The following is a 23,926-nucleotide window of genomic DNA, read 5'->3' on the forward strand; positions in this document are numbered from 1 at the left end:
CAAACACAGTAAGTTAAGCAAAATGAGAAGACAGAGAAATACACAGCAGAGGAAGGAGCAAGGTAAAATCCCACCAGAACAAACAAATGAAGAGGAAGTAGGCAGTCTACCTGAAAAAGAATTCAGAGTAATGATAGTAAAGATGACCCAAAATCTTGGAAATAAAATGGAGAAAATACAAGAAACATTTAACAAGGACCTAGAAGAACTAAAGAGAAAACAAGCAATGATGAACAGCACAATAAATGAAATTAAAAATCCTCTAGAAGGAATCAATAGCAGAATAACTAAGGCAGAAGATTGGATAAGTGACCTGGAAGATAAAATAGTGGAAATAACTACCGCAGAGTAGAATAAAGAAAAAAGAATGAAAAGAATTTAGGACAATCTCAGAGACTTCTGGGACAACATTAAATGCACCAACATTCAAATTATAGGGGTCCCAGAAGAAGAAGAGAAAAAAAAAGGGACTGAGAAAATATTTGAAGAGATTAGAGTTGAAAACTTCCCTAATATAGGTAAGGAAATAGTCAGTCAAGTCCAGGAAGCACAGAGAATCCCATACAGTATAAATCCAGGGAGAAACACACGAAGAAACATATTAATCAAACTATCAAAAATTAAATACAAGGAAAAAATATTAAAAGCAGCAAGGGAAAAGCAACAATTAACATACAAAGGAATCCCCATAAGGTTAACAGCTGATCTTTCAGCAGAAACTCTACAAGCCAGAAGGGAGTGGCAGGACATATTTAAAGTGATGAAAGGGAAAAACCTACAACCAAGATTACTCTACCCAGCAAGGATGTCATTCAGATTTGACAGAGAAATTAAAACCTTTACAAATAAGCAAAAGCTAAGAGAATTCAGTACCACTAAACCAGCTCTACAACAAATGCTAAAGGAACTTCTCTAGACAGGAAACACCAGAGAAAGAAAAGATTTACAAGAGTAAACCCAAACCAATTAAGAAAATGGGAATAGGAACATACATATTGATAATTACCTTAAATGTAAATGGATTAAATGCTCCAAACAAAAGACATAGACTGGCTGAATGGATACAAAAACAAGACCCATATATATGCTATCTACAAGAGAGCCACCTCAGACCTAGGGACATATATAGACTGAAAATGAAGGGATGGAAAAAGATATTCCATGCAAATAGAAATCAAAAGAAAGCTGGAGTAGCAATTCTCATATCAGACAAAATAGACTTTATGATAAAGACTATTACAAGAGACAAAGAAGGACACTACATAATGATCAAGGGATCAATCCAAGAAGAAGATATAACAATCGTAAATATTTATGCACCCAACATAGGAGTACCTCAATACATAAGGCAAATGCTAACAGTCATAAAAGGGGAAATTGAGAGCAACACAGTCACAGTAGAGGTCTTTAACACCCCACTTTCACCAATGGACAGATCATCCAAAATGAAAATAAATAAGGAAACACAAGCTTTAACTGATACATTAAATAAGATGGACTTAATTGATATTTATAGGACATTCCATCCAAAAACAACAGAATACACTTTCTTCTGAAGTGCTCATGGAACATTATCCAGGATAGATCATATCCTGGGTTACAAATCAAGCCTTGGTAAATTTAAGAAAATTGAAATCATATCAAGTATCTTTTCTGACCAAAACACTATGAAACTAGAAATCAATTACAGGAAAAAATCTGTAAAAATTTCAAACACATGGAGGCTAAACAATCCACTACTATATAACCATGAGATCACTGAAGAAATCAAAGAGAAAATCAAATAATACCTAGAAACAAATGAAAATGAAAACATGATGACCAAAAACCTACGGGATGTAGCAAAAGAAGTTCTAAGAAGGAAGATTATAGCAATTAAATCCTACCTCAAGAAACAATAAACATTTCAAATAAACACCTAACCTTACACCTAAAGCACTTAGAGAAAGAAGAACAGAAAAACCCCAAGGTTAGCAGAAGGAAAGAAATCATAAACATCAGATCAGAAATAAATGAAAATGATAGCAAAGATCAATAAAACTGAAAGATGGTTCTTTGAGAAGATAAACAAAATTGATAAACCATTAGCCAGACTCATCAAGAGAAAACGGGAGAAGACTCAAATCAATAGATATAGAAATGAAAAAGGGGAAGTAACAACTAACACTGCAGAAATACAAAGGATCATGAGAGATTACTACAAGCAAATCTATGCCAATAAAATAGACAACCTGGAAGAAATGTACACGTTCTTAGAAAAGCACAACCTTCTAAGACTGAATAGGAAGAAATAGAAAATATAAACAGACCAATCACAAGCACTGAAATTGAAATTGTGAACAAAAATCTTCCAACAAACAAAAGCCCAGGACCAGATGGCTTCACAGGCGAATTCTATCAAACATTAAGAGAAGAGCTGAAAACTATCCTTCACAAACTCTTCCAATATATAGCAGAGGGAGGAACACTCCCAAACTCATTTGACGAGGCCACCATCACCCTGACACCAAAAGCAAAGATGCCACAAAAAAAGAAAACTACAGGCCAATATCACTGATGAACATAGAAACAAAAATCCTCAACAAAATACTAGCAAACAGAATCCAACAGCACATTAAAAACATTACACAACATTATCAAGTGGGGATTATCGCAGGAATGCAAGGATTCCTCAATATATGCAAATCAATCAATGTGATAAACCATATTAACAAATTGAAGGAGAAAAAGCATATGATCATCTCATTAGATGCAGAGAAATCTTTTGACAAAATTCAACAACGATTTATGACAAAAACCCTCCAGAAAGTAGGCACAGAGGGAACTTACCTCTACATAATAAAGGCCATATATGACAAACCTACAGCCAACATCGTTCTCAGTGGTGGAAAACTGAAACCATTTCCACTAAGATCAGAAACAAGACAAGGTTGCCGACTCTCACCACTATTATTCAACATAGCTTTGGAAGCTTTAGCCACAGCAATCAAAGAAAAAGAAATAAAAAGAATCCAAATCGGAAAAGAAGAAGTAAAGCTGTCACTGTTTGCAGATGACATGATACTATACATAGAGAACCCTAAAGATGCTTCCAAAAAACTACTAGTGCTAATCAATGAATCTGGTAAAGTAGCAACATACAACATTATTGCATAGAAATCTCTTGCATTCCTATACACTAATGATGATATATCTGAATTAGAAATTAAGGAAACTCTCCCATTTACCATTGCAACAAAAAGAATAAAATATCTAGGAGTAAACCTACCTAAGGAGACAAAAGACCTGTATGCAGAAAACTATAAGACACTGATGAAAGAAATTAAAGATGATACAAACAGATGGAGAGATATACCATGTTCTTAGACTGGAAGAATGAACATTGTGAAAATGACTCTACTACCCAAAGCAATCTACAGATTCAATGCAATCCCTATCAAACTACCACTGGCATTTTTCACAGAACTAGAACAAAAATTTTAACTATTTGTATGGAAATACAAAAGACCGCGAATAGTCAAAGCAATCTGGAGAAAGAAAAATAGAGCTGGAGGAATCAGGCTCGCAGACTTCAGACTATACTACAAAGCTACGGTAATGAAGAAAGTATGGTGCTGGCACAAAAACAGAAATATAGATCAATGGAACAGGATAGAAAGCCCAGAGATAAACCCACACACATATGGTCACCTTATCTTTGGTAAAGGAGGCAAGAATATACAGTGGAGAAAAGACAGCCTCTTCAATAAGTGATGCTGGGAAAACTGGAAAGCTACATGTAAAGGAATGAAATTAGAACACTCCGTAACACCATACACAAAAATAAACTCAAAATGGATTAAAGACCTAAATGTAAGGCCAGACACTATAAAATTCTTAGAGGAGAACATAGAAAGAACACTCTATGACATAAATCACAGATCCTTTTTGACCCACCTCCTAGAGAAATGGAAATAAAAACAAAAATAAACAAATGGGAACTAATGAAAGTTAAAATCTTTTGCACAGCAAAGGAGACCATAAATAAGAAGAAAAGACAACCCTCAGAATGGGAGAAAATATTTGCAAATGAAGCAACTGACAAAGGATTAATCTCCAAAATATACAAGCAGCTCATGCAGCTCAATATCAAGAAAACAAACAGCCCAATCCAAAAATGGGCAGAAGACCTAAATAGACATTTCTCCAAATAAGATACACAGATTGGCAACAAACACATGAAAGAATGTTCAACATCATTAATCATTAGAGAAATGCAAATCAAAACTGGAATTAGATATTATCTCACACCCATCAGAATGGCCATCATGAAAAAGTACAAACAGTAAGTGCTGGAGAGGGTGTGGAGAAAAGGGAACCCTCTTGCACTGTTGGTGGGAAAGTAAATTGATACAGCCACTATGGAGAGCAGTATGGAGGATCCTTAAAAAACTAAAAATAGAACTACCATACGACCCGGCAATCCCACTACTGGGCCTATACCCTGAGAAAACCATACTTCAAAAAGAGTCATGTACCACAATATTCATTGCAGGTCTATTTACAATAGCCAGGACATGGAAGCAACCTAAGTGTCCATCGACAGATGAATGGATAAAGAAGATGTGGCACATATATACAATGGAATATTACTCAGCCATAAAAAGAAATGAAATTGAGTTATTTGTAGCACAGTGGATGGACCTAGAGACTGTCATACAGAGTGAAGTAAGTCAGAAAGAGAAAAACAAATACCGTATGCTAACACATATATATGGGATCTAAAAAAAGAAAGGAACAATGGATCTGAAGAACTCAGGGGTAGGACAGGAATAAAGACACAGACATAGAGAATGGACTTGAGGACACCGGGAGGGGAAAGGCTAAGCTGGGATGAAGTGAGTGAATGGCATGGACATATGTACACTACCAAATGTAAAACAGCTAGCTAGTGGGAAGCAGCCGCATAGCCCAGGGAGATCAGCTCAGGGCTTTGTGACCACCTAGAGGGGTGGGTTATGGAGGTTGGGAGGGAGATGCAATAAGGAGGAGATATGGGGTTGTAAATGTATGTATAGCTGATTCAATTTGTTATACAGCAAAAACTAACACACCATTGTAAAGCAATTATACTCCAATAAAGATGTTAAAGAAAAAAGTTTTCATTGAAGGTTTTTCCAGTCACTCCAAATAAACATAGCTGTGAATGGAAAAGATACAGCGGATTGCCCTGGCTTTGTGCATCTCTTCTGCCCTTGTCCCACTCTTCACTGAGTCAGAAAGAAGGCATGTGGTGTGGCCCACCTCCAAAATCATTAAACATCTCCTGTAAACTGTTGCTGTTAGAGACACATTCTGGTTTATCTTCTGAAAGCTTATTAATAAGTCAGAATCTAATCTCAGCCAGACTGTTTGATCACTTTGCTCTTGGCTTTGCCAGGCATGGTATTTTATTGGGTGGTTGGTCTTTTGGCCTGATGATTCCTGAAGGGCCATCGGTAAGCCAGCAAGTGCCAGGGGCACATCATTCAAATTCCAAAGACCTGTGACCTCCACTGACCTGCTGGTAGAGGTTTAGTCTTCTTCAAAGAGGCTCAGGTTGTTCACTAGATATAGAGACAAGAATACTCTGGGAAAATCTATGATGGAGAACCACCTTCTTTCAGAAAGTGATGGGGCTTCAGGGGGAGAGAAAAGCAAAAATCTGGTGGCTGAGCTTGTTTCAGATCCCTGGGGACAGTCTTTTTCTGTAGAAAAGGTCATATTGAAAATTGAAGCAATTCTGTCTCAGCAGGTCTGAAACATATTTAGAAAACATTTAAAACATGTTTCCCCCAAAGGCGAAAAAAAAGAGATAGTAATGAATAATTGAACTTTCTCTTTCAGAGACTCAGTTCAAATCATTCTTCATCTCATTTCGTTTGTAGAGTGCTAAAGGATCCAGGTAGTGATATAGTGCCATTCTAAGTGAGTTTAAACCATTAAAAAAAAAAAGCAAATACAATCTGTGCTACTTTATTAAAATTTTATATGTAGGGGAGAGGACTTCTTTAAGAGACTATAGCTATTAGAGGTAGACCCAGTAGCCAGTAATGCATTGAACACAATATTTAATGAATACTACTGTGGTTATGGCATTCCCTGGGGATACGAAAAAGCATCTTATTCAATTTTTTTCAGTAGTTTATATGCTTGTCGAGGATATGAGACATAGCACATGAAAAGTTAAATATTCTGTGTTGTCCAGTACAGTAGCCACTAGCCACATGTGGCTATTTAATTTTAAATTTAAAGAGGTTACAAAAACATAAACTAAAAATTCAGTACCTCAGTTGCACTAGCCACATGTCAAGTGCTTGGTTGCCATATATGGCTGGTGGCTACCCTAGATATAACACATTTCCATTATTGCAGAAAGTTCTAGTAGACAGCCCCGATTTCTTCAATACAGGGTATAGGCAACACATAGGTGACATTTATAATAACTGCTTGTCAGTTGAGAATAGGGGAAAATCAATGCAGGTGGCAATGTTTAGGAAGACTTTAATAGGACCTTGAATTTATGGTTATTTTGACAAGCGTAAAGGGCAGTAGGGGATATTCAGTAGAGAAAAGAGAAAAGAATGTTTAGGGGAAGAATAGTCCATCTGGCTTAGGTCAAATTCCTGGTGTAGGCTGGGGAGGGATGAAGATGGAAAGCTGGATTGGGGTGAGAGACAGAGGGACTGGCTGGCAAGCTAAGGTGTTAGTCCTGTTTTCTAATGCCACTGAATGGTTTTGAGTAGGGTACTGACAGTCCTGGGACAGTGGCACCACCCAGAAAATAATGTTTCCTAATGTAATTTGGTACACAGATGGCTTATAGTTAATATTAGCCTACTAATGGGAGTTCATCCTGTGCTTCACGGTTAGCTACAGAGTTGAGCCTAGGAACACCACGTGTGCAAGCGTGCACAGCAGTATGCATGAGAATGTACCTCTTGGAAAAATTTATGGGGATAGAGAAAAGCACATTTAGAGCCTTCTCAGTTACCATCACTACATTTTGTTCCCACATCCCTTTTTTTCTTTTAACATTTATTAAGCTCCTATTGTGTGCTAAGCATTGTAGGCGCCGAGATAAACAAGACATGAATCCTGCAAGGAGCTCACTGTCTCATACAAAAAATTAGCCGATGCCATTACAGCGTGGACATGGCCGTGACACGGCTGTGCACAGAGTACTAGGGTGCCTGGGGAGGTTCACATGCAGACAAGACAGGCCCGGTATAGGCAGGTCTTTTCAGAGGGGGAGTTTCCTGATCTGAATCTTGGAGGAGGAGTACAAATAAATTCAGTAGATCAAATGGGGAATGCTCCAGGCAGAGAGGGAAGATCCAGTACAAAAGCAAAGAAGTATATCAGAATGTGACCACGTGGAAAGAGCTAGACCTTGTTTCCTCTTTTGTCTTTGGCACAGCACAAAGGAGGGGCTCGAAGTATATTATTTTCTGTATACAAGCTTCCCCTGCTCTCCGAAATCAGAGCATTCCTATGAAACTTTTCGTAAGGCAAAATGGCGTAAAGCGAAGAAGCAAGTACCTTGGGACACATCTTGTTAATGGATGCAAAATATAAATCCAGACAAAGCACAGGTGCTCCCAGACACAGTTCAAAGCCATGGTGGCTTGATGCTGAGTGTCGTTCCTGAGGAAGGAGCTTGGCGGTGCTGCAAAAGGGATGCTGGATGCTATTTTCGCTTTTCACTTTTTTCCATAAGAGTGAAAATCCTCTTTGGGTTTCATTAGCGAAAACAGGAACGAATGTAGGTCTTTCGTAAAAGTGAAGTGGAATAAAGTGAACTTTAAGAAAGTGGGGGACATCTGTACAAGCTCAGACAGGTTAAGCAGCCGGTGTAGACAACACAGACTTTTGTCTAGGTGACTCACGTGGCTTGGGACCTCAGTTAAGTTGTCTTCACTCTCATCACCTGGGTATGGAATATAGTAAGAGTAACGCCAAAGAGAATGATATGGGGAGCTGGATTCAAGTTTGTTTAACATGCCATAGTGCCTTTGTTCTCGTCTGTTTCTCATATAATCATGGGAATTTCTCCTGCCTGAGGAATGACATGCTAGCTTGTCACTCTTTTTCCCAGCCTCATGCCAGGCAACTTGGGATCACTTGGGGGAGAATTTATGGAGAAACCCTCACCCTAGGGAGAATTGATAGCTTTTTTTGTTTATTTTTCTAGTCACACAGCCCTTACTTCCTTGGCTCTGAAATGGCAGCATGCTTTTAGGAAAAAATACAAAAAAAAAGAAATTAAAATCACAGTATTAAACAAAAAGCACAGCCTGTTGGCAGTGTCTAGGAACAGAGCCACTGGAATTCTCTCACTTTCTTTATGAGTCAGAGGTAGTGACAGAGGGAGTCAGTATTTTTTCTTCCTTTTATGATATGACAAGACCTCACGAGAGGCACCATGAAGAAGCAGGAAAACTATGAGCTTTGGAGCATGACCTGGATGGGAGTCCTGGCTCTGCCACTTCCAGCTGTGTGAGCCTGGGCAAGTTGCTTGACCAAATAGAGGCTCCATTTTTCTCATCTTTAAATTGGGAATGTAATTCCATCCTTGTAGGGTTGATGTAAGGAACAGAGATAATGAGAGCAGTACATTACTAGATAGTATCTATTACTATAACTAGTAATGATGAGTTTGAGTTTCTCCCTTGGATGACTGTGGACTACTTATTTTCTTAAAGCAGAGGGTGCTATACTACACTGCCTTTGGGATACTGGCCTCCAGGCATTATCTTTGTAAAGGGAAAAGAGAAGTCCCAGAGTAGGGCCCTAAGAGAAATAGTCAATTTGATGGGGGCAGGAGGTCTGAGTGTCACAGGTAAACAAATAATCTCCAATGTAGCAAGATATACTAGAATATCAGTGTGTTCCTATTCCAGGAATTAGCTCCCTATTGATGGTGAAAAAGTAAATGCTCAAGAAAGATGTTTGGTTAATGATCTTGGTTAATTAGTGGTGGTTATGATGAAACAGAATTATCAGCTCAGAGATTGTTGAGCTAATTCATGAAATTATCTGGGCTTCTTGTTTACTGACTTATTGCTCGTTCTTGGCCACTTCTCTATTTGTAACAATATCCAGACACGGGGAAAGATGAGGGAAGGAAGAGATCATTTCAATCTATCCAATATTCTCCCTCCCTCCTTTCCTCCCTCCCTTCCTTCCTTCCTTTATTTTTCTTTCTTCCTATCACTCCCCACCCCCCTTTTTCTCTCTCACCTATTGTATGTAACGAACAAATTATTCTGACATTTCTGCAGTTATTATTATAAAGAACTGAGCCATGGGACAAAGACATAGTCATCTGTTTCTTTTGTTCCCTTTTCAGTTGGGTTTGGAAATCACACTGGGATTGTTTCTTATTTTATGGTTTGACATAGCACATAATATATACTGACACTCCATGTGTATTACATATTAACTAGCAACACTGAAAATACCATGTCCCAGTAGATCTTGAAATAATGAAATAGGACAGTGATTCCTAAGCTGTTCCCAAGCCGTACCATAGAATACCAGGAAGATGCTCTCCAGTTGGGAAGATTTGTCATCAAACAAGTTGAGGGCACACTATTTACTGTAACTTTTTTGAAGAATGAAAATATACAGAGCATATTAAGCTCTTTGTGAAATCTTGCAGTGAATAAAATTGGTCATATTATTTCATTGAATAGTTCTAAAATTTATTTGACCACAGAACCTTTTTCTGCATAAATGCTTTACTATCCCAGGTATTACTGATTTTGAAACACACTTTGGAGAATGTTGAAGCAGTGACATTCAGAGATTTTATACAATGTAACCGTCATTATTAAAAATATCTTTCTCCAGTTAAAATAGAATTTTAAAATCACAAAACCTTTTTTTCTATATGAGGAATTATCTGTTGACTGGCGTCAAATATGGATAAGCATATAGGCCTCTTGAGACTCTTTAAGTCATAGTTTAATTATTGTTCCTTTTCCTTTTTCTACTTACCCTTGACCTTATCTGGCCCCTTGAGACATGCAGAATTGTTCTTGGTACTCTAAGAAATAAAAATGCCTTTGGTACATCTTGGCAAGTTGCGTGCTTATTTGGAATTGTATTCCCTCTCGACTTGGTTCTAAATAAATACCAAGAGCCATCGCCAGGTATCGTGAGTACAATCCACTTACTATGTATGTATGTTTAAACAGCACCATTCTGTAAAATACTTGGCAAGACCTCTAGTGTCTCTAAATGGTGAAGAGAGTGGTTATTTGAGAATGGTTCTTCTATTTAAGATAAATAAATTAAGGCACACAGATGATCAAGGCCTCAGAATGAGTCAAGGTGTTCTGGGAATTAAAACACTGAAGATTTTCTGAAACGGGATTCTCAGGCCACACGCATTCATTTCTATTGAGATCAGTAATAGTCTTAGAGAGAGGACTGCTCTGTTTTCCTGTGAATGTCATAATTTTTACAAAGCAAGCGGCCCTTCCCTGGTGTGCCAAGAATTTTTTTTTTAATGGCCCTAATTGATCTCTATCCTCCAGAGGGTTCTGAATTAACGCAATTGTCTCAAGTCTTAACAAGCCATCCCCACACCATTGCACAATGGAACTGTTCAACTGGAGGGTATTCATTTCGGTCTAGGCAACGCTCTGGCTGCTTCTGGAGAGACCAGGATCCTGGAGTGCAGGTTCTAGGCCATCTCGATTGGAGAAGCCTGTTTGGCCCATTTCCGCCTCCATCTTTCTTGCATTTCCCTTCCCCTGTCCTGGTGACCAGGGGCTGGTCCTGTCAGGACACTGGGGCTTCCCTTTGGAACCCATGAGATCTTCTCGGCTCTCTGCTCTCTCTGCACTTGTCTCTCACTGACTCCCAGCTGCTGTGGTTTATTTATTACTGAACTGAGCATTTAGTCTTGGCTGATGGTGGCCTTGGAAGGAACGTTTTCTAAGATTGCCTTGGTTTTCTTTCAACTAGACTTCTACAAGCCTGGACATTTCTGGCATTGCTGAAATGCAGGTGATTTATTTGTAGAGGCTTAAATTGGGATTTTTTTTTTTTTTTTTTAAAGAAAACCAACAATGTGATATACTCCTGTGGTACATTTTAGCCACTGGTTGAAAAGGACACCTTGTTCTGCCTTTTATCAGAAAAATGCAAATCTAAAGGCTCCCTCTGGGAACAAGTCAGTTTTCTATTCTGAGACACTCAACCCCCTGGCTCCCTCTACTGGTCATAACCTCCCTCCCCACTCATTTGAACAGCAGGGGACTGGAATCAACTGGGAGCTAGGTGGGGAACTAGACAAGATGTTAGACTAGGGGCTGTGACTCCAATAGCATATTTTTACTGCAGATCCCCTTTCTTCCCTCATTGTTCCAACCTCAACAGTCCTGGCCGCCTCAGCCACAAATTCTTAGCCCTACCTAGCGTCTCCCTTCATGTAGTCCTTGGCATTATCTTGTGTCTGCCCTTTAACAAGAGGCCACTTGTTTGCATTTATAGCACTGATGAACACCATGACCTTTGGACTTTAAGACAGGACAATTGTTAAGTACAGATCTTTAAGGAAATATAATAATGTGCAGCCATCACTTCGAATTTACGGACCAAATTTAGATTTATCTTTAGCGTGCACGTGACATGATAGAGGAACACAGTAAACGGGATGAGAGCTGACAAAACATCTCCCAGCTGTCCTGGACAATGCCCTTCAACCAGCTGTGAAAGTTTGCTGTCCTCCTGTTGAACTGAGGACAGCTGTGGCTTAGCCACTCTGCTGCTGGGTAGTGAAATATCTGCATACACAAGCCATAGTTGCCCTAATACATGAAATCTTAATGATGGCCCAGAATTTCTATTTTATCTCGCTAACAGAGAGGACTGGAGAAGCTCCCCAACAGGCTGATACATTTTATTTCCTGGAGAAGCCAACAACTGACACCCACACCCAGGCCTATTCAGTTAGAGTTGGAAAAGTAGTACATGAAGTGACTAGTTGTCTTTAATCTCAGCACATCACATGATGCCAACGGCTAAACATCCTGAGATGTAAACACATCAAGAGAGCTTAAGAAAGACAGTCTTCAAGAAAGACTTACTTAAAACTATGTTTTCACAATGATGCTTAGTCACAGACCATGTAAATTTTAACACACAATAAATCAATGTCAGAAACACAGTGACCGTTTCAAAGATACGCAATTGTCAGGCATGCTTTACAGGAAAGCGAACAAGCATCTGGGGTAACATCTGTCCACAGGGTAAATTCTTTCTAGAAAACATCCAAGAATATTCTTTTCTACCTTTATCATTTTCCACATTGCGATAACTTTATGTATTCCTAAAAATTGTATTGCTGTCTTAGCAGAGAACATTTTGATGACATGACGTCCATGGAGTTAGTACTCTGGGTCAGAGTCAGGTCTACAATGAGGTCTCTTTTCTTTCTTAACTGGAAGTCCAGTTAAGGGTTAAGAAGAGTTTTAATAGATGTAAAACATATAAAGCTTTCACCAATGTGAGGCAGTCCTTGAATGGTGTTACACCGAAAGAAGCCTGACCCAAAGAGGATTTCACCTCCCAAAACTTTGAGTAGGTCTTAGCTCAGATGATCGTATTAAAAGTCTCTTTTCTAGCACCTCAAAACTCTCCAGAGTTTCTCCCTCTTCTGTTTCAGAGGAATGGACCCTCTTAGCTGCACTATCCTCTCTCTATACTTTTGGCCCCTTGATGACCCCTCCCCTGTGTCCTAACACTTCTCATGCCTACACCCCTCAACCAGTATGTCCCTCAAAGTTTCCTCTGATGGTCCATTATGCATATCTTGCCCTTTCCCTCATTAAAGACCTGGGGAGATGCTAGGTGGTTATATTGGCAACACACTGTCAATGTGGTAGGAGAGGAGGGAGGTTATGATGTAAATCATCACATAAAAATAATACATTATTTCTGCCACATAGAAATTGGAACTCGATCTTAAGCCTGCTGCAAAAATTAGTACTATTTCTAGAACTCGGGCAAATATAAGGACTAGTGAAAACACTGCAGGCAGGGAAAGGGCTTAGCCATTGATAAGGCTAAATGAACTCTCCTACATTTCCTAAAGCACAAGGGAATCTTAAATTTGATATACTTGAGATTTGAGTCTCTATAAGTCCCTATAGACTCATAAGGATTTTTATGGAAGGAGTTAAGAAATATGTATATTTTATACTTAGGCTTTTTGGGTTTTTTTTTCATTCATTCACCCACTCAACACAGATTTACCAAGCAGCTATTATGTATCAGACCCTGGAATGAAGAAAAACACACAAGGTCCCTGTGATGGTGACAGTGATTTCACTCTTCACAAGGGACTGTATCAATGTTTCCAAACATTCTGCAGAGGTATAGTTGCAGCCCCAAACCTCTACCAGGTTATAGTTTCTGAGAACCCTATATTTTATGTTCCAACAGAATTCTCAGCATAGTTAGAAACATCTTAGATACACGCTATGCGGGGAAGACACATTATAGTTATTCCAGATAGAGTGCTGATCAGAGAGTTTGGCTGTATGAACTCCAGCCCTGCTTCTCCTACACACATCTGGGTGATCTTAGGCAAGACATCAGCCTCTCTGACATTTCTCATCTGTAAAATTAACTTTAGTTAAAATTAGCTCTGAGGATCCTTCCAGCATTTATACTGTGTGATTCCCTAAATAAATTTTTAAACCCCAAGAAGTTAGAATAGGGCCTAGATAAATAAAGTGCTTAGAAACTTCATTTCAGTTTGGAGGCATGTAGCAAGTTTAAATTACCTCTCTTCGAGGTATATGAATTATGGTTTAGAAAAATGTAAAGCCTTTTTATTTGTTGGAGTGAAAATTTACATCCTGTTTAAGAGAAGTATGAGACTTTTGATAATGAGAAATGACACAACTATGAGTGGTACTCCAGAAACTTGATCTATAAGAATTGAAAAGAGATTTCTTCCACCGAAAGAAAAAAAGGAGGTAGCACAGAGGGGCATGACCACATCTGCAAACCCTGTGCTGAAGGAGAGAAGGACAGCTTTTGTTTTCCAGGAAGGGCAATAGAAATGAGCCCAAAATTAATAGAGGAGATTGAAAGTGGACCATCTGTGTGTTTTAACATTTTACATAGTCAGCTATGGGTGTCCTGAGGTGCTTTTGCTTTTTGTTACATTGAGAAGTTAGAATTCATTATTATTTTAGCTGATTACTCTATGATCAGTTCTTGGGAACATTTTTGTTTCATTCACTTCACTCTGATTCCATGCAGTTTCAACTGCTTTGTGGATTTGTGTTCACAGGGCCCCCAGATCATAGACATTCTGACCTTGTGTGTGACTCTCTTTAGCCCTCTTGCTGCAAATCCATTTGCTTGAGGATAGACTGTTAAGAACCTCCTTCCTTAAACAGCAAACATAGTTACCAAAGCAATAGTGGAATGTCTAATTAGTGGCTTCTCTCTTGGTGCTGAAATGTGGTTAATATTCTTTGCCAGTTTTCACTCCTTGGGTCTCTGCAAAGGGGAAGTCTAGCAGAGCTCTAATTTGGTACTGTGGGGCATAAACTGATGTCAATGACTGCCAGGTCATTGGAAGATCTTTTTCATTATATCCTTAGCATTTTGTAACAACCTGTAATCTGGCCCTTTTTTTTTTTTTCAATTTAAATTTCTAGATGCTTTGGGTAGTAAGGGGTTCTTTTTATACAATGTTAAAATGAAAGATTCTCTAAATTCCATAGGGCGTCCATTCTTCTCTTAACTTCCCCTCTCTCTGTCTTTCTTTTTTTTTTTCTTTTCACTCAACAGCTAGAACAATGAAACTCTCAGAAGAGTGCACTCTAGTCTGGAGATCTATACCTTCTTTGAATTATGCATATGTATGTTTATGGGGGCCTGGTGGAAGAGAAGAAAGCCAAGGCCTGAAGAAAGACCTGATTTTCAGAGGGATACTTGGAGGACCAGAGGTTGGGAAATACGGCTGCATCTCAATGGCGCTGCAAGTTGCCATATCAAAGTGGAAGACCATGGATAGGAAGGAGTAAACTGCTGCCTGTAACTTCTAACTTGTGCATAGTTACTGAACATGGGGCCCTTTGGGAGAGTTAGGGGTGGATTTGTTGATGTGAACCACCCATTAGTTAAAAATATGTTCTGAGGTTTTTATATTCATAATGTAGCTTTTAAAATTATAACTGGCAAAGTTCTATGGGTTTTCTGCATGTTTTTTTTGTTTTGTTTTGTTTTTTGCGGTACGCAAAAACTCACTCTTGTGAGTCTCACTCTTGTGGCCTCTCGCATTGCGCAGCACAGGCTCCGGACGTGCAGGCTCAGTGGCCATGGCTCACAGGCCCAGCCGCTCCGCGGCATGTGGGATCTTCCCGGACCAGGCCACGAACCCGTGTCCCCTGCAACGGCAGGCGGACTCCCGACCCCTGCGCCACCAGGGAAGCCCCACTTCTATGGGTTTTAATGTGGGGCAGACCTGAAATCATTTTGGTCTTTAGAACCGAGCTGTTCTCTTCTGTTAGAGAAGGACATAGTAGAGATGGATCTTAACTTATTACTGGAAATACTCTCACTGATTTAAGAAAAAAAACAAAAGCAGATACGGATTTTTGCTCTTCAGTGTCTCCCCATATTCCACATAAATAAGAGCAAAAAGCAGCTGCATTTGTAACGGAGATTCTGATCTTTCTCTTCTGGGGTACTTCCTAGGAGTGATTCCGCCCAGCTTCTCTCTCACTGCTCTGCTCACCCCCATCCTCCCCTCCTTGATATTTGTTTCACAAATGGAATTAAGGTGGGATATAGTTTCTGATCATTGAAAGAATATTGTTTTATAATTTTGGGAATAGCAGAAGATCTAAAATGTGTGTCTCCCTAAGTGTAGCAGGCCCTCAAAATCAACAGAGCGCTCTCCCCGTGTCTGTAGTGAAACAGGAAGCTGCTTATCTTTTCTTTTGTGAGAAACATTAAAAGAGTCATTCAAAGCCTGCTGGAATGGTACTGTGTAGGTATGGCCATGAAGCCAATCAGGGTGCAGCTATATAATGGCATAGATGAGACTCATGCCTCCGCATCCTGTGCAAAGTGAGAGACATTGGGGTAACTCCATGAAACCCCACCACTGATTTTTCTATACATTTAAGAAGGAAAGTGTGGAGAAAGCATCACTTTGAGTGTCCGGTAAAGACCCCTGGGAAAGTTAGATCATAAGCAGCCTAGAATGATCTCACCCAGTTATTTAGGGTGTTGAACGTGATGGCACATGGGGAAGGCAGTTACGGTTAAATGGTTCATAGCCGGTAGAGTGGATTAACTGCCAGGAAAAGCAGAAGCAAACCGTGGGAGAACACTTTTCATCCCCAAATTTAGGAATAACAGGGAGCTCTTTTACACTAGCAGCACTTTTTTTTCCTCCCAGAAAAGATAACTTTCCTCAAGGGGATCTGGTGAATGAAGCAGTGTATTTTCACCCTTGTGATGATGGGTGTGAGTCCGGCACTAACATAAAAGAGGAATTAGCTTGGACATACCACATACTTGGTTTGGCCTGGTCCCATACCTGTGCTCTTGTCATGGTTGATTACCCACTTACTGCAAACATGAAGCAAGCAGTCTGCACTGTGGCTCAAGATAAAAGGTATTTTAATATGCTCAGGTCACATATTATCATGGCCAATAGTAATTTTATATCATTTTCTTAAAGGAAACCGCACTCCTAGCAATAATTTTTTTCCAATGAAGCAAAATTTCACATGACAGAAAGTTTTACATATGACTCTTTCATTTGAATAATAGCATTGAATCCTCTCTGTGCCAAATAGGCATTTAAAATACCTTTATTATTTCTTTTGATATGCAAACAACAAGGAGGAAAGGTTTGGAAGACCCTCAGTTAGACTTCTAATGATTCTATTTTCTTTAACAGTGAAGAATTTTTTACATCTTTGGAGTTTTCCCCTTTCAAGTGAAACAATATAAGCAAACCAAAAAAAAAAAAAAAAGTAAAACTTTTCCTCTCTTACTTTAAGAACCTTGAGGGCTGAAATAGTGGTTTGGTTTCCTGACTGCCAGCTTTGGTTTGCTGTCTCTAAGCAGTCTTTTGCAATTCCCCAGAGGAAATGTTTGAAGAGGGTTTTTCTCCCACATGAAAGAGTTTCATCCCACACAGCCCGCAGATTCTGATGTCAGACTTCATGGACCAAGTGTCTGGTTTTCCAGAAGTAGCTGTGGAAGACATTTTTCCTTTCACAGGTGCACGACACTCATTCTCAGACTTCAGAAATCAGAAGATAAAGACTGAAGTCTTTAAAAATGAGAGTAGCTTAAAGATGAGATCTCTGCAAGAATCGGGTGCCAATCAGGTCAATTTTTACTGGATGAGGGAAAAGAGGGTGACAAGCAGGAATCAAACTTCCAAAGGCTTCTTAGCTAATCGTTCTTTACAACCCTCTGGTGTAAACAGAGGTATTGGATAATCTGGCCTGTATTCTTCTCTGACTGTGAAACACATTGAAACGCTTTATGTTCAGGTGTGTGTATAGAAATTCATGAAGTTCTTTTATACACTTTCTTATTCCAACACAATTCTCATTTTAGGACGTCCTGAAAAGATAGCTATGCGCTCTCACACTGTGCCCCAGCTTGTCAATTTGGATTTGTTCTTTCCTATCTACCAGCCACCTGATTACCGTCTCTGTGCAAAGGGCACCCATTCGCATCATTTTTTCCAAGCACTTAAACCTGGAAAGATATCTTTTTAAAGGACTCACAGAAGCTGTCTTGGGGGTTTGGAAAACATCGCAAAATTGTTAGCAGACCTTTGACTGTGCTATTTTTAGGAACTCATTGTGTTCTTTTAAAGTACATTTTTGACAATGGGACAAAGTTTTCCTTGCCCCACTGATATGTGAAATATTTACAATGAAAAACGGTCAGGAAAGCACCCCAACAGATACACTTTAACCTCCGCAACAGCCAGCAAAAGGGGAAAAGTGATTTAGAAGGAGAAAAGGTTTTTGCAATATTTATGCTGCTGTTTCTGCCCCAAATGAACTTTTATTCTACCGTTCAAACAGAAGTTTGTTTTCAAACCAGTTGCTGGTTTAAAGGAGCAGCTGATCTGGAATCCGTAAGAATCAGCTCTACCAAAACAGTAAGCATGTTGACCAGAGGAAATTTATTCCCCCCAAAGCAACCCCTAGTAGGTCAGATGCCTGCAGAAGTGTTATCTTACCTTGAGCACGTAAGATCCAGAAGAGAGGCCGGGGGCTCCCACAGGAGAGGACCGGGAAAGTGCTCTGATCCACTGCTGGTAACATGCACTTGGCTTTTATGCGCAGGTGGGAGGAGCTGCCCCTCACAGTAGGTGGGCAGAGAAGGAGCGGCGGGCGGGCAGCCCCGGGGGGAGCTGGACACTCTTCTCTCGGGAGGGGCGGGGAGGGCAGAGCAAAGAGCCCGAAAGAGGGAGGAGAGACGGGGAGGGAGGGAGAGAGGGGGGTGCAGGAGTGGAGGAAGCAGTGGAAACGGGAAAGGGAGGGAGAAAGAGAAAGAGAGAGAGAGAGGGAGATAGAGACACAGAGAGAGAGACAGAGAGAGAGAAGACGAAGAGAAATAGATATAGACAAAGGGATGTAGCCCACAGACAGGGAGAGGGCTGGGGAGAAAATGAATAGGAGACAGAGACAGTCAAACAAGCAATATATAGAAGGAAAGGGGAAATGGATTATTTTCCATTTTGTATGACTTTTTTTTTTTTTTTTTTTTGGCGGTACGCAGGCCTCTCACTGTCGTGGCCTCTCCCGCTGCGGAGCACAGGCTCCGGACGCGCAGGCTCAGCGGCCATGGCTCACGGGCCCAGCCGCTCCGCGGCATATGGGATCTTCCCGGACCGGGGCACGAACCCGTGTTCCCTGCATCGGCAGGCGGACTCTCAACCACTGCGCCACCAGGGAAGCCCCTGTATGACATTTTTGATGATGGTGGGGGGCGGGAGTCGTGGGTGATCGTGATAACAAAAGGTGTTTTCTGCGAATTTGAAAAGCTAAATAACGGTTCAGGGCTACTGAAGAGTTCATAGGCGAGGGAAAGGCGGGGAAGCTGGCCGTCGGAGTGGCACATCCCAGGCGCTGGTGGACGCAGAGCAGGCGGGGCGCGGGGCAGAGGTCTCCCCCGCCGGCCGCGATCCCGCTGCCCGCTGCGCCCCGAAGCCTCTGTCTCCCACCGCCCGCTGGTAAAACCCGGCCCTTCACTCAACACTCCTGGCTCTGCTTTTTGACAAGCAAGTTCTCCTGGTGCTGCCGGTAGTTAGCAGCATCCAGAGGCCCCTCTTGAGACTTCTCTGCAGCATTAAGGCAAATCCAGCAAAGGTTGGAAAGGATCAGCGGAGATTGGCTTTTGGAGAAAGGAACCTCAAAACCAGCCCGGTCCTCCAACATCTGCTTATGTAACAGGATTTCAGGGCTCTCTGCCCTCTGGTTATTTTCGGTATTTCAAAAACTTTCATTCCTAGCAATTGGAAAACGTCTTGGTGCCATAGCTCTCTCTTTGTGTGTCTTAAACATTAAGAGAGGATTCAACCAACAAGAGGCTGAAGGATCAGGCTGAAATTCTTAAGAAATACATTCAGAGAAAGAAAAACAAACTCCTTTAGCTGCTGAGTGGTGACTCACTTCCTAGTCCAAGCTTGATTTTTGCCGCCAAAGGACTTAAGGCATTTTAAAAGAGAGAACCTGAGGGATGAGAACCCTCAGAGAACCTGAGAGCCCTAGGGGATGAGGGACACTGACGGGGGGGGGGGGGGGGGGGGGGGGGGGGGGGTAGGGTAGGGAAGGGGGAAGGGAGGGACCGGGAGATGGATGGGTGGGGCTGAAAAGAATAAGGGAAATAACTTTTACTGAAAATATTGATACATAACTATACAATATGTATAGCTATATATATGCATATATAAAACTTGATTCAGTGTTCACCACAACCTTATGAGGTTAGGTATGATTCATATTGTGTAGATTTTTTTTTCCTCATTTTTTAAGAAAGGAATTTCAAAGGGTTAAGCAATTAGCTCAGGCTAACAAGAGGGGGAGCCACAGCTGGTGATCTTGCAAAGCATGTGCACTCTGCACATCAGACCACCGTATAGAACACCTAGCCCGGTCACAGGTTAGGTCCTGATGTCTTTGTGTGTGTGGAAAGGGGGTTTGGGGGGATGGGGTGTTACCAGACTCCAAGAGAAGGAAAAATGATGGCCAAGAGCAGGATTTGTTGAACTGGGTACTATTGACATCTTGGGCCAGATCATTCTTTCTTGTGAGAATCTTTCCTGTGCATTGTAGGATGTTGAGCAGCTTATCTGGCCTCTGCCCACCAGATGCCAGTAGCACCCTTCTCCCTGAGTTATGAAAATTGAAAATGTCCCTATGCTTAGCCAAATTGGGGGGGGGCAGGGGGCAAAAGTACCCTCCTCCCTTTAAGAACCATTGGTTTTAAAAGGTCTACAACTATGTAAAAGGATTTTAAAGAAATCCATTAAGAAAATACCCCAAAGTGGCATTTGGATAATAGTAATATTAGAGGCCATATGTGTTAAGGTTACACTGGACATAGTTTTTACATATTCATATTTCCATCTGTCTGCCTCTAGACTTCAAAGCCTCAATTGCTTTCTTTGTAACTAAGCTTATTCTCAATTGGATGCACCTGGGAGTCGTAGACTCCCATGTGCCCAGGGTATGAAGGAGGATTAGTGATATATGAGATGAAAATTTTAAGTTCTTTGTCATAAACACAAATTTGATGTTAGAACAGTTATCCGAACGCTACTCATGATGTTTCATGACATTAATTATTTGCCTTAATAGGTATAATTTTTCATCTCTAGACCCTCTTCAGAAATAGTATGTTGTGTTTTGAGAACACGGCTAAATCCACTGAAAGAAGTCTCTGATATGAACAACCCTTGTAACTGGACCTAGAAATAAAACTGCATTGACTATTCTGGGGCTGACCCCTGAAACCAAATGTGATTTTACAGGGAAGGTACCACTTCTGGAACTTTATAATTTAGCAAAGAAATGTTTTCTGGGCAAACTAAATAGGACCCAGTTAGAGGCACGTCTGAGTGATAAACGTATTAGTAGACAGCCTCATCAGGTTATAGCAAATCATCTTTTCAGTTCTGATTTAATGCCTCCAAACATTCCAGTTCCATCACATAGTTGTGAAAAAAAGAAACAGAGAAGGCAAGAAAAGCATGTTCAAAGGGAAGGCAATTGATGGCTGTATTTTCTTTTCCTTTTTCCTCCACTACTTCCTCCTTTCAAACCTGAATATCCAGCCACGGTAACAAAAGAGCTCCTTTCATTTTGTTTGGATGGTGCTAAAGATTAGTTTGTTTCTCCAGTTCACACTTGCCTGAATCTGATTCAGTAGCAGATCTGGACAACAAGTCAGGAATCCAGGAATGTGATCTCTTTGCTGACTCTTAGAGTGCCCTTCTAGAATCTCTTGAAAGTGACTTAGGTTTGAAATGACCTAGTTTGCTTTTTTGTAGAAAGAAAGGAATCCAATGACAACGTATTAGATGGCTCTGAAGTTTCCATTGTGTGAATATAATAACTACAGATGATTACCTTATTTTAAAGGGCTTTGAAAATGGAAGCTTTTTTTTCTTATTTAGAATTATTCAATTAACAAATATTTATTAAGAATGGATACAGGCAGTGTGGGGTATTCAAAGCAGAGGAAAACAAGTATGTAGATTTACTCTCATGGAAGAAAAAAAAGCATGAAATTCCTGAGAGTTGGGTAGCAAAGAGACTTCAGGGAGGAGCTGGCATTTGAGCTAACTGTGGAAAGTAACATTGGGATAGATGAGTGATGAATAGTACAACAAGGGAGGAAATGTGTACAACTAGGGAAGGCACAGGAATATTTGGGCGATGGTGAATGGCCGGCATGACTTAAGTGAAGGGTCTGTGTAGCAGAACAATGAAGCTAAGCAGCAGGAAAGGAGAGATGGAGTCAGCCCGGGGAAGGCATTAAATGTCACCTCGTAGTCTGAACTGTATACTGTAGGCAATGAGGAGTCATTGAAGACTTTTGAGCAGTAGAATGGCATGATGGAAATGGCATATTATTAAGAATTTACTTTTCTTTGAATAGGCTCTTTATAGTAGCTTTGCATATAAATGCTTGCCAGTATGTCCAGGGCCATTAGCATACTTAGGAACAGAGAAAACAGAGCGTCTGTGTCCTGCAGACTTGGAAGTCTGGGTGAGGTGGCAGAAGCAATGGTGGTTCTCACCCAGAGTGTCCCTACAGTGTCCTGGGTGACTGTAAGAAGATGGGAAGGCAGAATTCTCCCAGGGTGTGGCCAGGATGATAGATGGGATTAATGTGAAGGGTGGAGCTGCTCGGTGTGTCAGAGGAGCCAGTCTTTTCTTCACCTGTTGTAGCTTTAATGTTGTCAAAAAGTATCAGTCCGGAGATAATAGGTCTGATGTAGAGATCCTTGCATTTTCAATGTTCCTGGATTAGGAAACAATGGACCCTGGCATTGAAAACTATACCATCACATCTATGGGTTTTTTTTTTAATACTTTGAATTATTTCCTATGTGTTACCCTTCGCAAATTTCAAAGTCCAATTTTTCCTGCCACTCCTGAGGGCATCAAAATGCAAATGAACATGGCTTTGGGGCTAAACAAAAATCACTGATGATTTGAAGTTCGATGTACAGAAATGTATTCACCATCTATCAAATGACCCACCAGTCAGCAGCCTAAGCTTCTGCTAAGTATCACCAAATATGATCTTGGACCGCAAGGCACTTACAATTGCCAGCTCTCCTAGGACATTTAAAGTAGGGTTTTATTTACAAAAATTGAAAAGGCTCACAGCACAGAAGAAAGGCACACCTCTCTTGCATTCCAAAGGAACTTTGGATTCTGTGAGTCACTGTTTCCCTGTTGGCCCAGATGGTGGAGAGCTGACTGACTCCGGTGATCCCACAGATGACTGCCTCACAGCTCCCGCTGGCTTTATAAAGAGCACTGGACACAGAGTCAGGAAATACGGGGTTTAGTCCCAGCTGGGTCACTAATGACCCATGAAAACTTGGGGCAGATGTTTTATCCTTTTTGGATTCAGGGTCTGTATGTAAAATAAGGAGGCTTAACTAGACATTCTCTAAAGTTCTTTTCACCTTTTAGATGCCTGCTCGGTACTAGTTGGTAGATGCTTCTCTTACTCAACATCCCCATGAAGCCAACCTGATATTCAGTGATATACATGCTCACTTTTAGGCACAGGAGTAAACTCATAATACATTAGTCCAGTGTTTGCTACAAGGGGGTCACACCCCAACATTAAATATGGTCTGTATTCTAGATAGAGAATCCCCAAAGGTGGAATATACCGTTGTCACTTAACAGTAACCATTGTCTCTCTAGGTTTAGGACTTGGCAGAAGTCTCCCAGATTTAGCCATCAGCCTCTAAACCTTGAGGCCTTTTAACTTTCTTTTTCTGAATCAAGTAGTAATTCTCCTTTTGATTGATGTAAATGTAACCAGACCACATAGAGCCCCAGATTCTGAAAATTCTATTCCTTGTGCCAGATTTGCTTGATGTCCAAATACATTGATTTGATTTCCTAAGAAGCTCTCTACTCTTCTCCCACTGTGAATTCTTCCCTCTCCCTCGTGCTTCACCTCTTTATTTTTTTAGTTAGGAAAACTTTGATTGCCCTTTTCAATATAGACTAAATTATTATAGTTCTTTGTAGTTTCTCAAACTAATAGACTTTTACTAGGATCTCTGAACCTTTTTCCAGCTCTTACCCTCCCCATAATCAGTGACACCTAAAGTCACTCCATTCTTTTTCTGTTT

General features: G+C 40.5%; 1 protein-coding gene across 4 annotated transcripts in view; it reads right to left on the reverse strand.

Moving 5' to 3' along the window:
* COL8A1 (collagen type VIII alpha 1 chain) overlaps positions 1-18,483 on the reverse strand; it is a 154,982-nt gene extending 136,499 nt beyond the window's left edge. For 2 of the 4 annotated variants that reach the window (XM_032630263.1, XM_032630262.1), the window contains exon 1: positions 18,275-18,432. The gene's annotated coding sequence lies outside the window, so the exon portion shown is untranslated. Of the gene's footprint in view, positions 1-18,274 lie in introns of all 4 variants that reach the window. The other 2 variants (XM_032630264.1, XM_032630265.1) reach the window with 2 other exon arrangements.
* Positions 18,484-23,926: the final 5,443 nt, after the last annotated feature.

The sequence above is a fragment of the Phocoena sinus genome, chromosome 4, assembly GCF_008692025.1.
Source record: "Phocoena sinus isolate mPhoSin1 chromosome 4, mPhoSin1.pri, whole genome shotgun sequence".
In the NCBI taxonomy this organism is placed as follows: Eukaryota; Metazoa; Chordata; class Mammalia; order Artiodactyla; family Phocoenidae; genus Phocoena; species Phocoena sinus.